Source organism: Hydra vulgaris, chromosome 07 (genome assembly GCF_038396675.1).
Source record: "Hydra vulgaris chromosome 07, alternate assembly HydraT2T_AEP".
Classification (NCBI taxonomy): Eukaryota; Metazoa; Cnidaria; class Hydrozoa; order Anthoathecata; family Hydridae; genus Hydra; species Hydra vulgaris.
The window spans coordinates 2,931,330-2,953,481 of NC_088926.1; the positions used below are offsets into that span (position 1 = coordinate 2,931,330).

General features: G+C 27.3%; 1 protein-coding gene across 3 annotated transcripts in view; it reads right to left on the reverse strand.

Annotated features, from left to right (window-relative positions):
* The window catches only part of LOC100200691 (mRNA export factor GLE1), a 50,592-nt gene extending 46,694 nt beyond the window's left edge, over nucleotides 1–3,898 (reverse strand). The window contains exon 1 of one of the 3 annotated variants that reach the window (XM_065800812.1): nucleotides 3,820–3,898. The gene's annotated coding sequence lies outside the window, so the exon portion shown is untranslated. Of the gene's footprint in view, nucleotides 1–1,895; nucleotides 2,046–3,322; nucleotides 3,519–3,819 lie in introns of those variants that run through there. The other 2 variants (XM_065800810.1, XM_065800811.1) reach the window with 2 other exon arrangements.
* Nucleotides 3,899–22,152: the final 18,254 nt, after the last annotated feature.

Here is a 22,152-nt window from a genome sequence, read left to right on the forward strand (position 1 = left end):
ACAGATGCTTTGCATCACAGATCAATTTTACGAAAATCTCGATCTGACTCATTTTGGAGACCTATAACTTTTGAATGCAGCTCTTTAATCAACTGATTTTTTAAAAAATGTTTATCCACCACATGTGGATCAGCAGGCAATTTGATTTGTATTAACTTTGTAACTAGTTTTTAAGATTAAGGTCTTTAAAATCACAAAAAAATTTATTCTTAAAACAAAAAAATCAACTTTAGCCCGCCATTATGGAAAAAGTTAAGATGCCAGAAATAATATTTTTTTCTTTTTTCAAAGTATCCACAGCACACTTGCTATCTTATAATAATTGAAGTATAAAACTAACTTGTTCAAAAGTTATTGGCTGTTAAAAATGATGAAAAAACCCTTTTTTCTTGTTGAGTGAAATTTTATGCAAAATAGCCCACTACTTAAATAGCGTTTTTTCAAGAACCATATTAGATATTGATCTAAAATTTTCAAAACATACTTTTAACATATATATGTACAAAATCAAAAAATTTCAATAAAATCTGAGATGGTCCATAAGGGACCTTTGCACCACTTGGCATGGAATGACCCATAAACTAATCTCTTTTATAATCAATTAGTTTCTTTAAAAAAAAAAACATAATATAAAAAGTTTTTTTATGTTTCTTTTATGATCTCTTTTTTTTATGTGTCATATCATCTTTTTTTTTTCTTAAGCAGAACATTTTTGATGGTAAAGTTAAGTTGACAAAAATAAAATTTTCTTTATTTTTTCTATTAATTATATAATTACATGTAAATAGCGCTAATATCAAATGTAATTGTCAATCAACCTTTTTTTATGTAATCGCCATTACTTCTTCGTAAGTGGTTTTTATAATGTTAATTATTTCTTTTACCTTACTGCTAAAAATCTTTTGGCTAACTTTTAAAAGTTATTTAAGATTTAAAAGTGTTTAAGATTGGCAAAAAATTGCTGACCTTGTTTCTATGTTTTATGGTAACCCCTTTGTGTCAATTTTCTTTTGCCGACCTCAAACTATATAAATATATATACATCAAAATATATATTTATATATGCACTTCCTTGAGGCAACAGACTATTTCAGATAGTCTAATTTTGCTGACCCCCCCCCCCCTATTAAGTTGTGTGTGGTAGCCTAGCCACGGCTCTATATATATATATATATATATATATATATATATATATATATATATATATATATATATATATATACATATATATATATATATATATATATATGTATATATATTTGGGGCTATTGCCAAATCAAAGCTTAGTCATCATATTGCTGTTATGCCTACTAACATCCTACTTTATGCAAATGATTTAGTATTACTTGCACCATTATGGAGTGCACAACAATGTTTATTGAATGTATGTTTAAGTGTTGTTGGTGGACATTTGTTAAATGTAGTTGACAGTTTTATGCCAACATAGATTCATTAAATGTAATTTATTAGTCAAACTATGCAAAATTTTAATAGACCCAATTTTATGGTATGGCTCTGTGACAAAGGTATAATATCACTGTGTTAAAGACTCAAAACTGCTTACATAAAGTGTGTAAAAAAGTTTTTTGTTTATACGTGTTGAGATGTATTAAATTTAGCAAGGAGAAACTCTAAGTCTTACAACTTTGAATAGTTGTGGCTTTAGTTCCTGCTGTTGCCAAAAATTGGGTACACAACTTAAGATACTAAGGTTTCCTAGTTATCTTAGGTAAACAATTTATATAAAAAGGTTTCAAGAATTGTACAGAAGTTTGTAAACTTATAAAACTTAAAAACAAACTTAAAAAGATAGAGGATTGTTTTAAATCTGCATAAAATAAGCAAAAATTGAAAATAAAAAAATTAAAATAAGCAAAGACATAATCTAATCTCACATTTTTTTTAAGTCTGCCTTTCTTGATTTAATGATTCTTTCCAACAATAAGTGCAGGTATGCAGGTATTCCAACAGCAATTGTAAGTAATTTTAAATATTAAATAAACCTATAACTAATATGGTCTAATCTTTTCTTTTTATTTGATAAATAAGAGGTTGAAATTTATCATACTTTTACTATCTATTCTTATTTTAGATTTTATTATATTTTAAAGCCTTATTTGTATTTACTGGTGCTTCTTGGTTCTTTTATCATAAATTTTTATCTAAGAAACAGCTAACAAATAGATTTCTAGACAATTCATAAGAAAATGAACCCTAGAATGAATTAGAAACAAAAAAATTTTAAATTCATTTAATTTTCCAAAATTTTTTTTAAAATTAGTGAGAAATACAAACATCTAAATTAACACATTTTTTAAGTTACTTTAACTGATCTAAAAAACTATTTAGTGTTTACATAATTACAGATCCTAAACATCTTTATTATAAATTAAAGAATTTTTTAAAGATTTCATACATTGCACTATCAAAAAAAAGAGACAAAATGTTATCAAATACAAGCTAAATACTTTACAAAAAATTTTCAATTACAAAAATTTAATTTTTAATAAAAATATATTTAATTTATGAAAACACTAATGTTGCTATTATACACAATATTTTTATGTTTATCTCAAAATCGTAAATTCTGGCAATTTTGGTTAAGGTTAACTATTTATTACTTCAAAAAGATTTAAATTTATTTATATATATAGTATGAGTATATATATTTATAGTATATATATATATATATATATATAGTATGAGTATATATATTTATATATATAGTATGAGTATTTTATATATATATAGTATGAGTATAATTTTTTTAGAAACCATTTTGACTTGTACATTTTTTCAATCAGTGTCATAAAGTTTGAATTAGTTACATCGAATAATTAAACAAGTATTTTATGTTATTTGATATGTTTTAATTGTTACTTTATATCAATTATTTTGAAGTTGGTTTGATTCCTGGAGTTATTTAGATACTTAAGTATATGATGATTAAAATTTAAAATTAGGTCCAACTTAACAATGGTCAAATTGTTCCAATAAGATAAGCTCAATTTAAACATGTTTAGGACTAAAAAAAGTTGTCAGATTTCTTACTATATATACATAATATTGCGTTAATTATTATTTATGATTACTTTGTGCTTAGCCTACAAATCCTTTCAGAAAAAATTTGAGGTTTGCGTTGTAATTTATCAATTGTTTTAAAGCCAAACTTTTTCAGACTCCTTGCTAATCTTTTACTTTTTAGATTTTTTCAACCTCTTTGAAATCTTTTACTTTTTAGATGTAATCTTTTTTGATTTTACCAGTAAATAGTCATATAGCATTTAAATCAACGGATTTCTACAGAAGTTTTTCTACTTACTATTGAAAATTTCTGTTTGCTTGTTGGACTTCAATTTATTGAATATTGCTTGTTGGTTTTTTTTTTATTTGCTCTACTCGTTCAGGATGTTAAAGCTAAGAAAAATACACAAATCTAACTTAATCAAAGATTTACAGCTTATCTTGATCAAGTGTATGCCAATCATTCCGATTATGTGTGTACAAATATAGTGTCATTATTAAATTATTACTTTTGAAAAAAAACAATAAGCATTTGATACGAATATATTATTTTATTTTATTTACATTTTTTTATTTTATTTAAAGATATTTAATTTAAAGCTATTTAAAGATAATTAGAGCCCGGTACGAAATCATAATTCGGAGCAGCTCGAGGAACAAACAAACATCTTGGAAGGGATCTTTAATGTTAAAAAAAAAAGACTTTTATTAACACGTCTGTTAAGAATAGTCTTTAAATAAAACTTGCTAAAATTTTTTTTCAAAACAAAGTTCCAGTTACAAATTTTGACTAACCTAATGCAACTTCCAAAAGTTTTTTAATACTTTAGCTATAAGTTCTTAATACTTTTCAAAATGTTCCGCCTAAAATAAATATTTTGGTAATGCGCCGTTTAAGACTGAGCTTTGAGTTAAAAAAAAAAAAAGAAAGAGAAATCGTTTTACAAGTTAGACACGTTTGACATTAGATTAGAGTAGATTAAAATTTATTAGAACAGTGATACATGTTCTAAAGGACACCAGATTCATAAAATTTGAAAAACTCGGACAACGCGCCCTACAATCACATAATACATATGCGAGATAATTTACAATATGTATATATATATATATATATATATATATATATATATATATATATATATATATATATATATATATATATATATATATATATATATATATATATATATATATATATATATATATATATATTACAATTATATATTAGACCACAGTCATAAAATAAAATATAGTTAGCCGGAACAGTAATTTTCAAAGTCGATAGAATTAATTTTAATTTTGAAGCTTTTGATATTTTTGGCGTTCACGACGACAGACGGCAAGTTATTCCAAATATTAACAACCCTGAGTGAGAAAAAGAGTATTTACGGACATCGAGTTCACATTTTCGTTTGCGTAATTTGAAATTATGTCCTCGAGTGTAAATATAGTTGTTAACATTGCTTCATTGCTAAATAAATTCATTCATGGTTAAAAAAGTTTTTCGAAATGGTTGTTTTACTGTTTGAAATTAAGGCAGGTTCCATGCTAATCAAGGATACTGTTCTTTTACACAATTAAATTCTTAAAAAAATTTTTGTTTAACTTGAAAAAAATAGTTTGACATAAATAAATATTGATTCACATTGTTTAGTTAATGTTTGCACAGTTAAAATACTCCCTCAATATCACATTTATTAATGTACATTGTAAAAGTTTATTATTGTCTGCATAACTTAAGTCGTTCTGATAATCGTTCCCAAGCCCTTTAGTAAATGTAAAATGGGAGTTTGAGATCCCCAAATTTTAAATAGTGACTATGTCAAGATGTTGACAAGTTTCGATCTATAAATTTCTATAAGATCTTTTTCTAGACTAGGCGCATAAAACATTTTTCGATTTGTGTCGATTTTTTTTTGTTCTTTTTTTTGTTTTGCTTTTAATCTAATTATTTAAGAAAAAAACCGGCCTAACTACGATCCAGAGTTTCTAGCAAATTTGGATCGTATTCAGACCGAATCAAGGGTCTTAGGGGCTGGGTGCAAAAATTATTTGGGGACCCCATTCCTAAAAAAAATATATTCAAAAACCATTTTTTATTCACTGAGAAATTTTTTTTGCTTTCACATTCTTATGCTTTGCGGTGTTTGAAAATTCTCTTTCTGGACTACGATTAGTAATGGAAAGGGTTAGAAAAATTCGATGTGTAATGTCAGAATTGGAAAAAACTGATTCTATCTTTTTCCTAAGAATTCCTTGCAACTATTCAAAAAAGCTCCAAAATTGGAAAACCCCTAGCCCCAAATGTGAGATCAACAAGTTGATGAAATATTTTTTGTATCATTTTGAACTAGACTTATATTCATCAATAAATTTTAAGTTTCATAGTAAAATAACTAGAAAGTTTACGCTTGCTTCATGTCGAAGAAAAGCCTTGAGTAGGCATTGAACCATAGATCAGTGAAGGATCCAGCATTTTTTGGTGCTTGAGATAGCTAACAGACATGGCGCAAACTCTAAACATTTGTATGTTTATACTTATGTCAAATAATGATGCTTTGCAAGATATTGCGATGATTAGAGGCTGGGAACAATAAGCCTTAAAATTTCATCCCCTTACCCTACACGTGAGAGCAACAAGTTGGTGAAATAATTTTTTTGCTATTCTTAACTAAGTTTATATTCATCAATAAATTTTGGGTTTCATAGTATTATCTCTTAGCGTTCATAAGTTATGACCATATTAAGTTTAAACCCTCTCAAATTGAGGGGGTTACATATTTTATATCGTCATAATTTTTGAACGCTTTGAGATTGTAATACGATACTTAAAATTTATTGATTAATATAAATTTAGTTAAGAATAACAAAAAAACTATTTCATCAACTTATTGCTTTTACGTTTGGGACAGGGGGGATAAAATTTTAAGGTTTTTTTGTTCCGAACCTCCAAACATTGCAATTTTTTAAAAAGCATCATTATTTGGCATAAGTGTAAAAATGTTTTGAGTTTGCTCCATGTTCTGGAGCAAACTCAAAATGTTTTGAGTTTGCTCCATGTCTGGAAGTTAACTATCTCAAACATCAAAAAATGCTGGATCCGTCACTGCCACAGATCTCTTGTTTCTGTGTGTTTCAGAACTTAGCGTTTAAACGCTGCAAATGTGCAATAAACATTTATACACATATCAATTTTCAGCTTAAGACAAATATCTCAAGAGAATACGTAAAAAAATAATTTTTACTTTTACTTTTAAGGTTCAGAGTTTGCAGTTCGGATCAAAGTTCAAGTTATTAAAACAATTCAAAAACAAGAAAGCGAGAAAACTGTCGCAGCTCTTTGAATCCACTCCTCTTCTTTTTTAATGGTTTTTTACAAGAACTCTTAAGAAGAAGAAGTTTATGAAGCTTCTCCAAGCTCATCGCTCTACATTATCTTGAATAAATTTTACTGTAAGCACAGCAAATTGAATTTTTTTATTACAAAGTATTTTTTTTTAAACAAGAAGTACGTTTCTTGTTTTAAAAAATAAATATCCTAAACTGCAATTTATTTTTAAAAACAAGAAATATACTTCTTATTTTGAGAAATAAATTTCTTAAACTATGGTCAATAGATTTACGATTTTGCTGTGAGTTCTGATAAGTTGTTAACAACTTTAAAAGATTTTAAAAGTTTTGGAATTCATTGTATCCAAAAAATCTGAAGGAGTATCATTCTTAGACATTTTTTCAAACTATGACCTAGAATATCAAAATTAACCTGTAGTCTGGTGAAATATAAAACTCAAGACCTACTGGCTGGTCTTTATCAACAAAAACTGCTATCAGAAAGATTTCAGCTTTGATTCTATCCGTTTTACATCTTTTCGGATCTCCCTTTATTTTTTAGTTACAGAACTTTTTACCATTTTTATATTGTGATCTCGGACAAAAGATGCTAACGCCAGCACCAAACATCTCTATGGTTTTACCATGATTTGAATTTCACCTCTGCAACAGGCTCAATACACATCTGCTAATAGTCTTGTTGATCTTAAAAGTGTAACTAAAGTGTAAGTGTAACTAAAAGTGATGCGATGTAGATAAAATAAGGTTTAATATAACACTGCTAAAAACTTCTTGAATTTAATTTTGATACGATAAAATCAAAGTACTATTTCTCTTGATTTCATTTTAATTATATTTGTACTGATTTTAAGAAAAGTCTGTCATTAGAAAAAAAAAATTGGTTTAGATTATATATTAACATAAAATAAAGTAATTGATTTCATTTTAATTATATTTGTACTGATTTTAAGAAAAGTCTGTCATTAGAAAAAAAAAATTGGTTTAGATTATATATTAACATAAAATAAAGTAATTGATTTCATTTTAATTATATTTGTACTGATTTTAAGAAAAGTCTGTCATTAGGAAAAAAAAATTGGTTTAGAGTTATTTTCTTTCTATTTTACATCTAATTTTAAATCATTTTGCAAACCATCGTTTTTAAACATTTTTTTACTTTATGACATAAATTATTCTTAAATAATAAGACTAAAATATCAAAACTTATGAAATTAATTTTTACATTAAAAATTGCAGAATCAGAAGAGTCGCAGGTCAAAAACCGCGATGCCCTGAAGAGAAAAATTTAGTCAGCCATAATATTGATCTCTTTGAGTATTTTATTACTCAGAATAAAAGCTTGCCTGATTTTAGAGAAATTCAACTTGTATTTCATGAAATTCAAGGCGTATAAAACAGCTCCATATTTGAAGAGTGCATTTCCAAAAACGGCGTAAGTGCCAAAGTCCTTCATTTTTAATTTACTGCTTAGATTGGTTGTAAGTGCCACTGATTCTCATTTTACAAATAATGGGAGTGATACTACTGCTCATAGTGTCTTAAATACGCACTGTTTTTTTTAAAAAAAACAATTTTTTTTTAAAAAAAAAGTAGCTTTTATTGCCTCCTGAAAAAAATTTTTTCAAGACCTTACACCCTTTTGAAAATGCACTCTTCGTTTGTTAATTTTCACTTAATGACTTTTTTCTGCAAGTTCACAATAATCACTGCACTTCTCAAAAGTCAAAATGTAAATGATTTTAAAATTAGAAACTTATATATTTTGTTTTTGCAAAAAGGTATTTTAAAGGAAAGTAGTTTTATTTTTACCTTTACCTTTATTTTTTAACTTTTTATGGTTTTATGATATAATAGTTTTTTCTCCGGCTTAACAGTTTTATTTACGGTTACGGCTATATGAAGCTCTCCGACATGATGGCAGGAGGTAAACAAGAATATTGTTCGGCCAGGTAGTTTAGCTAATATTGAGCAAACCCCTTTTAAATAGTCAGGGTGGTGAACTTAGAGTGGGTGAACTGTATGAGATCAAAAGTATCTAACAAATTTAAAAAATGTGGTTTTTAAACTCTATCGTGTTTAAAAACCACGTTTTTTTTAATTTCATAACGAATTTGTGCTTTTTTAAAATACCACTAGTTAACAATTTTTGTTAACTAGTGGTATTTTAAAAAAGCACAAATTCGTAACAAAAATACTAACAAAAATGCGCACAATCGGTATAGATAAAAAATTTTCCATTACTTGTAATGACGTTACTATATAGTTAATGATTTGTAAATTTCTATTCGCGCCGATTGTTTGAAAATGCCCTTAAAAACTCAAAAAACGTAAAAATGTTAAACTTGAAAAGAGTGGCGCGAGTATAAATAGCATTAAAATAAAAAATAAAAAAATCTCATTGAGAAAGTATTACCTTAGGAATACTTTATGACATTTAGCAAATTAAAATTTGTTCATGAGGGTCTAAATGGGATGGGCTAGTATCTATTCTAACAAACTTTGCACGGAAAAATTGCCTCTTTTGTTATTTTGCTTTGAATTTCTATAAACTTTCAGGTTTTCTTAGACTTTCAAATTTTATTTTTGAATAACTTTAAAAAATGGTTTTGTGACTTTAGCCATTTTTCTAATCCGTTCTTCAATTGGATTTTAAATTTTTAGGATCTTCAGAGCAACTGCTAAGATGATCAACTTTCTGACCTAAAACTTATGAATTCTCTTATTGACAGTTTTCAGTCAAATTTCTAGCATTTGTCCATTGTTGTACTCAGAAGCGCGGTCAGTATGTTAGTTTGAAACGTTATGTTAAATTTTTTCATAAACCAGAAATGGCACCTTTGATTCATATGATTTCTAATAAATCTGTCAAAATTTTGATGAGGTCCAACGTTTCAATATGAAAATTAAGGATGCTGAACATCTTTAGAACTTTCAGATCTAATAAAGAAATCTTCCGACAATAACGATAAAAATAATTTTGATGGTGGGAAGCATTACTACTACACCCCAAACATTAATCCAAACAAAATTTACACCTTCAAAGAACTTTTACCTAGCATAGTCTTAATAATAAAAAGCGTGAAATAAGTTAAAAAAATTATAAAGTTGGTTTTTTTGCGTTATTCTTTAACCATTCTTAGAAGACTCCGTAGTCATCAAGAACTTTAGCAATTTCAGAGCTCTAGTCCTAAAGTATTGGCAAAAGCATCCTAGGGAATAAAACCTTTGAAGGATCAATTTAAGGATAAATATTGACTACTTGTTTTATTGCAAATTTTTGAGCATTAAGTTTACCCATTTCGGAATGCATGAAGATTTTAGAATTAACAGCAACAGCAACACTTCATAATAAACCAACCTTTTGGCAACTTCAAACTGCTTTGTCTTGGGAGCAGCAAGTGAATACTTTTGCAAATAAAATCTGTGCAAAAACGCAAAAAAATTCTAACGAAAAGACTTTTAGTTAAGGTCTCTTCCTGTGACAAAGCAGTCTTTGTAACAGATGTTGTAGATGAATTGTTAACAGCCTCGGGCAATGGCAGTATGAAAGGTTTAGGGCTAGTCACTGGAGGTGTCTCAAGGTGATGTGAGGTGTTTCTTTTTCTTCAACACTAATTCTGAAGTGTTTCCAAGTATTCATTTAAAGATACTACATGCTATAAACAACGTCTGCTGAAACGAACGCTTTTCTCATTGAGGGGATGGGCCAAGCCTTTTAATTTAAGTTGCACTAGTTAGATATGGTTCAAAAGCTCCGTTATTAGCTGTCTAGCAGCGGGTTGGGGATGGGGACATAATTCGATGAACGGGGTGGGGACGGGGACAAAAACCCGTCCCCATATCACTCTCTACTCACAATGTTTATAATTTGTACAAAATAAATAAAGTCTTAACTATTTAAATTTTTTATGAATAACAATAAACCAAATGTATGGCCTTGTTAAAAAATATTTTTTTTGTTTACCAAATCTTTGTTAAAAGATTTTTTTTTTCATGATTTTAATCTACCATCGCACAGTGGGCCGGATGTTAGACATACGGTGGACAAAATTATTTTGATTTTTTTTTTTTTTACAAAAACTCTATCAATATCCAAAGAATCACTTTGTATTAAGATATATTTATTTTTATAATAAATTTTTGTTAAATAGTCGCTAATACTAAAAATTATTTAACAAACTTTGTAAAATTTTAAAAACGCCGATTTATAATTTTTTAATTTCAAATCCTATAAATTCTTAAAATCGTGGAGCTGAATAACAAACACTCAAACACTTCTGGTGGAAAAAACTTAAAAAAAATTTGATGGAACAAACTTTAAAAATAAAAATGCGCACAAAAAAATATGAAAATGCATCACTAGATTTGAAACTCTATTATCTATATAATTATATAATAGATTTGAAATATATAGATAAATATATAAAAAATATGAATAAATATAAAAATTTGAAACTCTACTATTGATATTATCATATGTCCACGACGTTTAAAATAAGTCTGTAGATAATTTTTCATCTCTATATATAATAATGTATTTTTTTATTTTTAATCTATTGGTCGCACATTCTGGATGAATAATATTACAACGTTTTTATTATTATAAAGTCTACTGAGTTCTAAAGGTACTATGCAAATAATCAACTAGCACTCTTCTTTCGTCACTATTTTCATTTTAACTTACCTGTTTGTAAACACTATATTCTCTAGCACTATCAAAACCAGCCTTTCATCTAAACGTCAGTTTAGTTAATTTTTTATCATTTTGATTAGACCAATAGTTTTTATATCACATAGCTTTTAAAGAGTGCGTTTTCGAAGATCTTTTAGCGGTATTTGTACTGAATAGCCATCTAATTGAATTTTTTTGGAATAGCTTTTAGCTTTTGAAGATCTGATACCATTATGTAAAGGATATACGTGGCAGCTGTTTTTTCAGCACCATTCTTTAAAACCTGGTATGTTGATTTTGATATATCACCATTAATAATTAATACTAAAGTTTAATCAAGTGAATATAACTAAGCAGGTTTAATGGGGTTTTTATTTCAAATTTCAGAAATTTTTGTGCCAGTTTTGTACTTAAACTCACTTCTTAGTTTCAATTTTGTTGCATGAAGTAATTTATGGCTATATAAAATATTAATAACATTGTTAAGCTTATTCTTTTTGTTCTGTTACAAGCTTTTCCGAAGGAAGCAACATGGTTTCCCAACTTCATTAACCGATGATGTAGCATTTAATGTACCGTAGGTGTCTTGTAAATCTTGAGCTAGCCAATTTTCATTACTTCTCTCGAAATGAGTATTATAACTGTTTGCAGCTATCAACTTTTTACATTATAATTTTATAAAGTCTTTCACTCAAAATCCTGTAGTTTAATATCTGCAAAAACTAGAACTGTTAATTTCGATGAAAAGAATGGTATATCATGAGGTACTAGTTTACTAAACAAAAATTCAAAAAAATTGTTAGGTAAACAGTACAATATCTATTGAAACAGTACAATATCTATTGAAAAAAAGTTTTTTCCACAACTTAGTAAAGTTGGCAACTGTTTTTGAGTTTAACTCTGTTTAATAAAACTAACCGTTTCCTTCAGGGTTTTTCTATTTTTTGTTTTATAAATAAAAAAACGTTCACAATTAAAATCTATTTAAAATACTGCACAATTAATTTTTTTTTATATCGGCTTCGTTTACATTTCTATCCTCTCATAATGGCAAAATTATCAAAGTCACGTGTCTACGGGAACACTCTATATATACTCTCGAAAAATTCTGTTTAAATTGTTGTACAGCTTTTATGACAATTTTAAATTCGAGAACTATTGACGCATTTGGTGGTTTTTAACCACAAAATGAAATAGTTGCCTAAAACCACCTATTGCGTCAATAGATATCGACTTCAAAATTGTTCTTTATCTTTAAAAACTGACTTAACAATTGTGCATCAACTGTTAATGCAGTTGATGGTTTTTAACAACAAACTTTTGAGCATTCTTGAAACCGTTTTTATTTTCATTTTATGTATATCCATAGTAACAGGTTTTTTATTTTAATCAGATATACATAATTTAAGTAAGAATAATTATTGTTAAGTAAGATTATTTAAGACAAAAATAAGTACTTATAAAAACAAAAGTAACACTCATCCAAATATTTGTTTTATTAAAACTGTTTTATTTATCATAATAGTGTTCAGGTCAGGGGCGGATGTAGCAGTTTTTTAGCTGACTTTCAGACATTGAGCCAACTCCAAACATTTATATGTTTTTTATATGTCAAATAAGGTAGGCACTTTTCAAACTGAACTTTATGTTAAAAAAATTAACAAGATAAATAAAGCCTAATATTATCTTTCTAAAGATCCTTTTATTATGATTATATCATGAAAAGAAGAAAAGTTATTTAGTTTAAAAATACCAAAACAAAAATCGTTAATGATATAAAAATTAGAAAAAAAGCGCTTTTAAAAACAACTTAAAAAAAACAAAACAAAAAACTTTAAACAAGTTTGCTTAAATTTTTGAAAAGGGTGATTTCAAAATGTGACTTAAAACTTAGAGTTTTAAGTCACATTTTGAAAAAAAAAAACTTCTCTCAATCGTGGCAAAAGTAAATTTTTAAACAAATTGTCTAATAATAGCAAATTTAGTTATCAAACATTTTCTTAAATTATAGTGGCTTAAATGGTTAACTGGAGAAAAACATTCTATTCGGGCAATTGTTTTGGAGGAAAACTCTCACCGCCCCACTTCTATGTGGGGCGGTGAGAGTTTTCCTCCAAATATATTTCCTCCCTATATTTTTTTTTTTTAAGGTGGTAGTACAGTAATTTGAAAAAATAATTGTATTCATTTTTTACAAATGTTTTTTTTTTCTCAAATTGTATAATATGCTATTCGAAAGTTAAAAAAAATTTTAAAAAATTGAAAATATTTTTTGAATTATTTTTTATCAATCATTAAAGGTCACCCAGTAAACACGCTTTAGTTGGCCCAACTGACAAACAGTATTGGCTATAGTTGGCTCACTGTGTCATAAATCGACCCTCAGGTTGAACTTTATCCAACTTCAAAAAAAATATGCCATCAAATAGATATTTATTAGAATATTAAAAATTAAACATTTTAAAAATCCAAGAGTGCATTTTTAGACTGGGGGGGGGGGGGTCCAAAATCCTATTGAAAATAATAATCATAGGAGGGCAGAGGGTCTTAGCCCCCAACTTGCCAAATTTTTAATATAAAATATTAATCTAGCATAAAATATAGAAACATTTTTAAATTTTTTGTTTTATTAAATTTTTGGCGCGAAATGCTTCAAAAATTTAAAGATTGGTTTAATAAGTTTTCTAAATCTTAAAAAAATTGTATTATAATACTCATGGCATTGTTATAATTTTAGCAAATAAAAAATGAATATAAATAGTTATTGGTGTGTTTGCTGTGAAACAAAAACTAAAAAGAGTCTTATTGCATTCCAAGATACTACTGAAAAACTGGTGCAAACGCATGTATACTCTGGATACATGAAAGAAATTGCAGCCTATCCTTCTTCTATATGTGGAAATTGCAAAACTAATTTGTACATGCTTGCAAAAAGAAAGAAACCACCAACCAGATGGACACAGAAGATAGAAAAGGTTAGGTTTAAGTTAATTGCATCTTTTAAAATAGAATTTTAAAATATCTGCTAAATTATACAGATGTCAATTCTGTCATAAAAAGCTCAAATGTCAATTCTGAATAATTATTATTTAGATTGATTGGATTTCTAAGAAGCGCAAGTCTGACATTATTACAGTTGAGCTCTTCTGCCTCTCTAAAAAACACATTAAAGATCTGCTCTAAATGTCTGTCAATAATAGGTAATATAAAAAAAAGATTTTAAAATATTACATGATATTGGTATAGTCAAATTACCATCAACAATATTTATTTAGGTCGTGCCTTAGAGCACAAATGCTGCAAATTAACTGCTGTAGAAAACCTTACATCATTGGCATTGGAACAAGGTATGCACAGTGCAGAGCAGGTGGCTTCTTCAATAATCAAGGAAAAAATGAACAAAGAAAAAGTAAATTCTGGTGATCTGTTTTATTTAGCCACCTGCGGAAAACCGCAGATAATAAGAGTTGGTCGTCTTGAGAACAAAGGAGACAGAAATCAAATCCAGCAAATCTTTTTTGAAACATTAAAGCAATTTCGAATAAATCTTGATCTTTCAAACAGAGGAACTAGAAAACTGATTTCTACTCTTAACAAGGCCACATGAAAGAGAGTTGTCCAGTCAGAAGTGACGAAGTTACTGTCAGATCTTGAATTAACTGTGAAAAATTATTACAGTGTTCAGTCCATGCAATTTGAAGTTGGTGATAAAAAGGTTGATAGGAACCTGGTTTTTGTAAAAGATTCTTTAGATTTTGTTATGAATATTATAAGTGAGAGAGCGTTAAATCCTTATAATACCATTGTACGAGTTTCAATTGATGGAGGTGGAGGTTCATTGAAAATTTGTGTTAACATCTTTGATGCAGATGAACTTAAAGTTAACAGTAATAATATAAAAAACAGAAGTAAACGTCGAGGATCTGACGAATATATTGGGTCTGGTGTGCAACGTATACAGTTTATTGCTATTGCTGAAGATGTTCCTGAAACATATCAGAATACAAAACAAATTTTAGATATTATCCAGTTAGACAGCCTGGGTTTTCAGCATGGGATTTAAAGTCGGCTAACATGATTATGGGTTTATCTGGGCATGGTGGCATCCATGCATGTTTATATTGTGAAACTGAGAAGACTATAAATGCAGGAACTCTAAAAACCTTTGGAAGCCTTGATCTTCATCTTTCAGAGTTTCAAGCAGCAGGAGAAAAAAAAGAAACAGCACAGCTGTATAAAAATGTTATACAAAAAAGGCTTATTCATCTTGATGAAGATCCAGAAGTTAAAGCGATAAACAAAAATCCTCCAGCATCGTTACATTTATTTAATGGTTTTATTAATGTTCTCAGCAACCTAGTTTTTACTCTCTGGAAAAACTTTAATCAGTGGCTGTTTGGAAAATACATTCTCAGACATGGCTATCATGGAGGAGGGTTTGATGGAGTGAACTGTAACAAGATATTGAATAATCTTCAAGAACTAAAAGAGGCATTCCTAAATAATTATCGACAACTAATACCTATTATTACATGTTTCAAAGATTTAAAGTGTGTCGTGGATGACTGTGATTTAGTCCCAATGTCAAGCATTCTATTGCTAGATTGAAAGACTCATATAATTACCTTATAGAGTTTTTAAAAGGCAATAATTACACCTTACCCATAACATGGAAGGTCCACATCATGTTAGCGCATATTGTTCCTTTTTGTGAAGAAAATCAAAGTAATCTAGCCATATTTGCAGAACAAACTGGAGAAGCTATTCACTCTAAGTTTAAACCAACTTAGGCAAGATACAAAGGAAATGTAAGTCACAAAGACCACGGAGAGAACTTGCATGAGGCAGTTTTATACTTCTCATCAAGACAAAGATAGTAACTTAAAGACAATATTAATTAACTTTATAAATACTATGCAGTAACTTAATTAAATAAAGATCTGTAAAAGTATTTAGCTTTATATAATTTTCTATAAAATTTGTTTTCTGCCTACAAATGACCAAGAGGCTGGATTTAGGTTCACTAAAATCAATGTTTGAAAAAAATAAAGATAAAAGATATATAAATTTAGCATAAAGTTATTAAAAAAATAAAGTATATTTTGGTGAATAAAGTCATCATAAATTATCATTATTATTCGAAAGAGTCATACATTGCCCCATAAAATACGAGTTTTGGTACATTGCATGCAAAATTCTTACATGCAAGGATTGCAGTGCATGCTTTTTTATGGGGAAGATGGAAGGGAGAGGGATGTAAACAAAAAATTTAAACATATTTCTATATTTTATGCTATATTTATATTTCATATAAAAAATTTGGCATTTGGAGGGTCAAGGCCCCTCTGCCCTTATATTAATAATATTTTCAATAGGATTTTGGACCTCCCCCCAGTCTAAAAATGCACCCTTGGATTTTTTTTTTTAATATTCTAATAAATATCTATTTGATGGCATTTTTTTTTTTTAAGCAGGTTAAAATTCAATCTGAGGGTCGATTTATGACACAGTGTATATTTCTTAATACAATATTCTATTTTTATTTGTTTTTCAAATTTATTTGAAACATTTTTTTTTTTTACTTTTTACTTTTTTGTGATCTTTTATATCGATATTAATATTGGAATTGATTATTTATTTATTTATTTTTTTTATTTATTTTTTTATTTTTATGTATAATATTTAATGACATATATTTGCATAACCGTATGTGTGTATATGATGTGAATATACTATTTACGGAATTTTAGGGGCTTGATGACAAGACAATTGTGTCTTCTTCTTGCCCCAGCCATTGTTAAATTTTAAATACGAAATTTATAAATATGTATTGACAGCAAACTTACAGAGAAAAAAAAAAATGAAGGAGGATAAACCTGAAATATTTTTAATTGACTTCAGTCTGAAAGTATAGCAGTGGTTTCTTTAATAAACCCTTTTATCACTGTTTTCATAAAACTTAGATTTTACATTTGGTAAAGCTTTTTTGACGATATTTTTCTTTTTGATCCATTTATAGCACTTTTATTTAAACAAGATATAAAAAAAAAAAAAAAAAAAAACTAAGGTATAGAGTCACAATCAACCTTGACAAGAACATAAAGTAGTACGTATAGCTTGTACGTATAGCTTGTACGTATAGTCTTGTGCGCAATGAACGCGAATAAATCAAGTTAATAAACAAGAAGCAATAGGTGAAAGTTTTTTTTTTGCAATCTAAAAAAAAATTAGGAATCTGCTATGAATTTATGATTTTATTGAATTTTTGCAAAACTGATTTTTTCAATTTTAATATATATATATATATATATATATATATATATATATACATATATATATATATATATATATATATATATATATATATATATATATATATATATATATATATATATATATATATATATATATATAATTAATCTCCGCTTAACACTATTTATGTAAATGTGTTAAACTGAAATTAAAGTACTTGTAAAATAATAATTTATGATTCCTTAATTTATTTTTGATTAAAAAAGGATTAAGGTTTTGAAATAAAAAAGTAAAACTACAGAAGCATTTTGAAGCATTTTTTGAATTAAAAACTTTTTAATAAACGTGAGCTTATAAAAAAACATTTATAAGCATTTTTTTAATTATTAAAATTTTTTTTTGAATTATCTTTAATTTTTTGGGAACTTTTGATTTGTATTTTTAACTTTTATTCCACACTTCGGCTTCAGCTTTGCCTTTTTTACAAATGGCGGTCTATTGTTATAAACAAAAAAAAAACGGCTACATTTTTTGTCCAATAAAATCCCGCAAGTTAGATATCTAGTCTATATAATATATCATTGTATAAACTAGATGTCTAACTTGCCGGATTTTATTGGACAAAAAATGAAATTGGTTTTTTTTGTTTATAACAATAGTCCGCCATTTGTAAAAAGGGCAAAAACTGAAGCCGAAGTGTGGAATAAAAGTTAAAAATGCAAGTCAAAAGTTCCCAATAAATTGAAGATAATTCAAAAACAAATTTTAACAATTATGTAATGCTTAAAAAAGTTTTTTCATAATTAATTCATAAAAATGCTTCGAAAGCGTCTGTCGTTTTACTTTTCCATTTAAAACTTTAATACTTTTTTAATCGAAAATAAATTAAGGAATCATAAATTATTATTTTACAAGTATTGTAACATCACTTTTACATAAAATAGTATTTAAATTTAAAATATATTTACTTCATTAAGTAAAGAAAAAGCGACTTTCACCTATCGGATCGAAGTTAGACATCTAGTTATTTAATAAATCATTGGCTTTGCTTCATCTGATCTCGGTATTAGTTGTGAATTTAAATGATTCTAACTAACGAAAGTTAAATTATGCCAAAAGTAGCATGGAACTGAGTGGTTAATCCGCCTGATCTAGATCTAGGTATAAAAAGTCAGTAAATTAATTGTGCAACTCGAAAAAGTTGATAAACAAGCGGTAAATGGAATAAAGTTATTGCATGGCTCTCTATGCTGAAAGCCTATTCATCGCGCACCCGAAAGCCGTGAATGGGGACCTATTTTAATATTTTAAAAATTGCGAAGATGAAAAGCTCATATTGAAATACTTGCTTGAGAATTTTTTGAATTATTCTTTTATTTAATTAAATAAATCTTCAAATAAAACATCTAACATTGTTATATATAACTCTTAACATTGTATACAATATACAATGTGAAGAGTTATATATATATATATATATATACATATACATATACATATATATATATATATATATATATATATATATATATATATATATATATATATATATATATATATATATATATATATATATATATATATATATATATATATATATATATATATATATATATATATATATATATATATATATATAAATTAGTAGAAAATTACTAAACAAAAATATTTTTCATTTAACATTGTGTTTCATTAATAAAGACTCATCAGAAATGCCAAAAAAATGTTGTGTATATGGCTGCAAAACTAATTATCAAAGTACCAAAAACAATAAAAGCTTTGAAAAAATACCAGTTTATCGTTTTCGTAAAAATAAAGGACAAAGAAATAATTGGATAAAAAGTTCCAAATTCTAATCTTATAGTTTCAGATGAAACTGTTATTTGCCAATTGCATTGGCCAACAATTTTCGAAAAAGTTACTGTTCAAGGAAAACAAAGACTGAAAATGCTACCCTCTGTATGGCCAGGAATACTTTCAAAGTCAAATACCTACTCCATTACCACGTCATCGCACAACACAGATATCTTTAAACGTTGTTAGAAATGTTAGAACTGATAAACTTAGTACTTTTTTATTAGAAATGTTAGAACTGATGAACTTAACACTTTTTTATTAGCAACATATATTGATTTTAAAAATGTTTAATTAAATAATCTCAGGGTTTTTTCAGTTTCAATAATAAAATATAAGATTGAAAAAAAAATGTTCAATTTATTACGTTTTATGATGGTATTCCTTTATTTCTTTTTAAAATTTTTGAGAATTTACAATTTTGAAACATTTCATTGTGGAATAAAATGTTTTATAAAAAGTTTGTGTAAAAATCGTATAAATATCGTTGATTCTTGGTCAAAGTTTGAGGAAATACTACATTTCTTAAATGTCATGGAAATAGATCATAAGAAAAACATTATTCAGCAACAAATACTGTTGCTGAATAATGTTTTTCTTATGATCTATTTCCATGCTTATTGGAAAAATAAAATATGAATCAGATACAATTATACGTAGTTTTGAATATTTTTCAATATCTTGTGCTTTAAACAATAAACTAAGAAACGATTTTCAATTGCCATCAGTTTGGCACGCATAACTTTGACACGCATCACTTTGACACGCATAACATCAAAAGTTTGCAAAACTGATGATGCTAGTTTCTTAGACTCAGTTTTCAAGAATATTGAAGAAAAAAAAAAAATTTGTATAATTATTCATGATGAAGTATATATCGAAAAAATGCAAAAAAAAATGCTCTACCATGTCAAAATATGCTTTACCATGTCAAAATGTCAAAAATATGCTTTACCATGGTGGAACATTGTTTGGTAAATTTTTAGATGATCGATCATTATTGGCTAAAACTGTGTTGGGAATTATGATAAAGTCTCAAAGGTGGTCCTAAATTTCTGTATAAGATAATTCTAATTTCAAAATTAAGTTCAAATTTTCTGTTTGAACAAATAAACTTCAACATAAAACTTATAAAAATTATCATCTGGCAATGTAAAAGTTGTTATCTGTGATGGTAATCGTGTAAACCAAGCATTTTTAAATTTATATCGCACTATTCCAGAAAAACCGTGGAAAACGGAAGATGGGATTTATTTACTGTTTGACTTTGTTCATCTTTTGAAAAGCATTAGGAATCTATGGCTTACATAAAAAAATGGGGAACTAGTGTACAATGATAATGAAATTCAAAAAACAGCTAAATAGGACACCTTAAATGCTTATATTAATTAGAATCAGAAAAGTTGCAATAGAAATTGCAATAGCTCCCAAGCCAATTGAAAAGCAAAATGCATCTACTTGCCTTATAGTTTTTTCAGATAAGATATATCATGCCCTGCTGACCTGTTCTCAAAAAATTTCAAATTCTAAAGATACTGCAATATTTATAAATAAAGTAATAACCTGGTGGAAAATTCTAAATGTGAAGGTCGTGGAGCTAATGTTATACACAATGATCCAATAAAAGCACCTATTTATAGTCCTGAAGATGGCTGATGTACTTACTATGGTGTTGTTGAGCTATGTAAATATTTATCAGCAACAAGCCATGATTATGTTCTTCTTGGTGTGTTTCAAGTGACCACTTAAAAAAAAAATTGTAAAATTAAAATAAGATTCCGGGGGTGCCTACTTTATAAATTTTCAACAAATTATAGAAAAATTTCTTATAAATCACTCATCGCTGTTGTTATCTTTAAATATTGACATAGATTCTTTTGATTTCAGTTCAGGTCATGAGTGTGCTTCTTATGCATATGTTTTATGTGAAGTAGGTAATGAAATATTTAATAATTTAGAAAAACCAGAGTCATCAACTTCTGATACTACCAAAATGTCTTTGATTTGTAGTTGCTGGCTATGTATGTAGAAATGAATATATTGAAAACAATTTGTTCAATCAAACATTACTTTATTATGAAAAGTTTTGTGAGTACCTCAAGTGTATAGATCGTGGTGGTCTTAAAATTTCACCAGACAATCGGTTTTCTTTTTTCTTTGTCTTATTCCATTCTATAAAAGATAAAGTTTGTCGTAAGTCCTCAAGTGACATCTTTTTGCTGGTTTCTGAATTTTACTATTTTGAAATTAATCAAAAACATTGCAACACACTTGCTAATATATTTTCAAACAATTTTGTTGCACAAATTACACCAAGATCTAATAAAGAACCTGCATTAAAAGTTTTAAAGTTATCATAAATTTGTTTAGAAAAGAATAATTTGTATCTGTTGTTGTTAAAATATGTGCAAATATCTTCTTTGTTTTAATTTTTTTTTTTTTTTAGTTTAAAATTTCAACTTTTTATTAAATTTTAATATTTCTAAATAAACTAATTAAACTTATTAACAGTCATATTTTGACTCCAAAATATAATTTTATAGCAAAGTTGCTAATAATCCGTGAAAATAATATGCCCCCAGTCACGGCTTACAGTTCCGCGATGAATAGGCCTTCAGTATTGATTGCCTTGGGCTATTGCATTTAGAGTTGTAAAGTTCTTGACAGATGATATATGAAATTTAATAATATGAATTCCATTAAGAGAGATTGAGTCCCAAAAAAGAGTAGCTATAATTGAAGGAGAAAAACAAATGAGTTCTGCTACTTTGATATCAGAAATAAAACTTCATAAGCTTTGCAAATGCGGAAGGAGCAGGAATGTTTAAAATAGAACCTGATTTAGCAAGCACATATAGACACAATTTTGAATAGATGAATCATAACAAATGTGCTTTGATTCCGTGGTTTTTATTGTTAATACTTCTGTAGGTAGCCATTCCAGACAATTTTTTATAAATCGAATAAGCATATATAATTTATATCATTGTATAGAG